The sequence below is a fragment of the Pteropus medius genome, unplaced genomic scaffold (assembly GCF_902729225.1).
Source record: "Pteropus medius unplaced genomic scaffold, Ma_sr-lr_union100, whole genome shotgun sequence".
Lineage (NCBI taxonomy): Eukaryota > Metazoa > Chordata > Mammalia > Chiroptera > Pteropodidae > Pteropus > Pteropus medius.
The window spans coordinates 38,815,679-38,818,458 of record NW_024344378.1 but is presented as its reverse complement, the minus strand read 5'-3'; the positions used below and the strand labels follow the sequence as shown (position 1 = coordinate 38,818,458).

At 34.9% G+C, this 2,780-nt stretch overlaps 1 pseudogene; it reads right to left on the bottom strand.

Annotated features, from left to right (window-relative positions):
* Nucleotides 1-296: 296 nt before the first annotated feature.
* Nucleotides 297-410, bottom strand: LOC120610038 (uncharacterized; annotated as a pseudogene).
* Between the last annotated feature and the right edge of the window lie 2,370 nt (nt 411-2,780).

The following is a 2,780-nucleotide window of genomic DNA, read 5'->3' as shown; positions in this document are numbered from 1 at the left end:
TATTTAGAAATCCTTTCTCAGTATACCCTGCTCCTCCAAACACATTTGAAACCATCCTCCATCTTGATGAAACATAAGGCTATTTTAAATAGGAAAAGCTATTTTTAATAAACTTTCTTCCCAATTCTTCTTTTTCTCTCATGGTTAATTGTTTTTAGTGGAGGAGTTTGCTCTATTCTGTTTTCTTTTTTATTTATTTTTTATGTTTTATTTTTTTAGGTGAGATAACCCTTGGTTGACCTCATGGATTGCAAAGACCTTGTCAGCTTACAATCTCTTATTTTTTTTATTTTTTACACCTACAGCACCTGGTCTTCCTAGGTGGTCTCCCATCCAAGTACTAACCAGGCCTGACCCTGCTTCTGAGATCAGACGAGATCAGACTTGTTCAGGGTAGCATGGCCGTAGACGCTCTATTCTGTTTTCTGTAGTTGATTTTTGTTTCTATTGTTTTTCAAGAGGATTGTGGGCCTTCTTTCTACCCACTCCCTCTTTCCTGCCATGCACGCCATTATTACTTTATTTACCTTCTGTCTCCTCTTTCTAAGTGCAAGTGAAGGTAATATTTACTCATCTTTTTGTTGCTAAGTGAGATAGCAATGACCCAATAGTACCAAAGAAATGTAATATTGGAGTTTGTTTCCTCAGCAATTGCAGATGTCCATGGCTTTAATGATTGATCATCAAGCTCAGAATAAGGAGTTTTGAATTCTAATCTAAGTTATGACAGTGACTCCTGGAATATGTTTAGGACAACTTATTGAATCTTCAATATGGTCATTTATTCCCATAATACTTACATTGAAACTTCTGTTTACCCATTTTTGTTCCTACTAGGCTTAGCCAATTTATCAGATTCCTCACAATTTGTGTTGCATTTCTTTCCAGTGTCTCAAATTCCTCAAGTTCTTCACAAATCTGTTTTTAGTATGTGTGTGTGCGTGTGTGCGTGTGTGTGTGTGACGAATAAGTTGGTCTAGTGCCTGATCTAGCTGAAGAAGGATGTTATGACCTCTGGGTTAGCACAATGAGAAAAGTTATGAATGTTTCCTTCTGTCAGTGAATGAAGTCTGCTATGTTAGTGGGAACAATCAGATGTCTCCCATTGGCTTAACAGTGCCGACTTGGAAGCCATTATAGTGCCTGGTCCTTGCTCTAAGAAATTCACTTGAGTTATTGAAACAAAACAACATATATGGTAAGTGTAGAAAAATCTAACTGCTAAATGACATAGCCATATCTGTATGTTAAAAGACTGCATCGTAATTGTCTTTTTTATTCCTTAAATGTCTTTTTTATTACCTTGTAGGATCACAATGTAGTGACATAGAATAACAGGTGAAGGCACAGAGAATCTAATTTTTAGGACTAATTTCATCAAGAACCAGCTGTAAGCTCTTAACAGAAAACTTTTGTGACTTAGATTAAGCAATGATTTCTTAAATATAGCATCAAAAGCACAATTTATACAAGGAAAATCATAAATTGAACTTCATCAAAATGAAAAGCTTCTTCTCTGCAATGACACTGTTAACAGAATGAAAACAAGCCACAGCCTAGAAGAAATATTTGTAAAGAATATATATATATATTCTTTATATTTCCAAATATATATATAAAGAATTCTTAGAACTCAATTAAAAAACCCGGTGTTTAAAAATTGGAAAAGCATTCAATAGATCTTTCCCACCATCTCTTCTTTCTTTACAAATAAGGTATACACACAGCAAATAAGCACCTGAAATGTGCTCAATGTCTTTAGTGATTGGGGAAGTAAAAATTAAAACCGCGATTAGATACTACTACACACCCATTAGAATGGCTAAAGTTTAAAAAATTCTCACAATACGGTGCTGACAAGGATGCAGAGCAACTGGAACCCTCATGCAATGCAGAACGGTGCAGCCACTTTGAAAAAGAATTTGGTAGTTTTTTATAACGATAAACACACCGTTTGACCCAGCAATCCCCTCCTAGGCATTTACCCAAGTGAAATGAAAAGTTATGTTCACATAAAACCCTGTTTACAAATGTTTCTGTGGCTTTGTTCATAATCACCAAAATGGAAACAATCAAATGTCTAATGGGTAAATGAATAAACAAACTCTGGCACATCCACACAATAGAATACTACTGATTAATAAAAGGGAACTAAATACTGTTACCTGCTACAACATAGATGAATCTCAAACACAGTATTGCTAAGTGAAAGAAGTCAGATGCAAGAGGCTACATACTGTATAATTCCATTTATATGAAGGCTAAAGTTTAAAAAAAACAAAAAACAAAAGGAAAGGCAGAACTATAGGACTGAAAAGAGATCAGTGCTTATCAGGGGGTGGGAGTGGGGAGAGGGATTTACTACAAAGGAACATCGGAGAAATTTTTCAGGGTAACGGATGTGTTTTATACTTTGATTGTGGTGGTTCTTATATGACTATATATTTGTCAAAATTCACAGAACTGTAACACCAAAAAGTATGAATATCACCATACATAAATTACATTTCAGCTTTTAAAAAGGGAAAAATGCAATCTCTCTGCCTCAAATGTGTCCCAATTTGACACATTTATCAAATGGGAATGATGTAGCTGCTGCTGCTGATCATGACAATGATGATGATATATCAAATTCACAAATTTTTTTTGAGCTTTTGTAAACTGGAACATGTCCGAATGCTTTGAAATGCACAAAGTGCCGTACAATTGGCAAATATTATCACAAGATTTTTCTGTTTTGTTTTGTATTCGGCTACATTGCTAAACTCTTACATTATTTG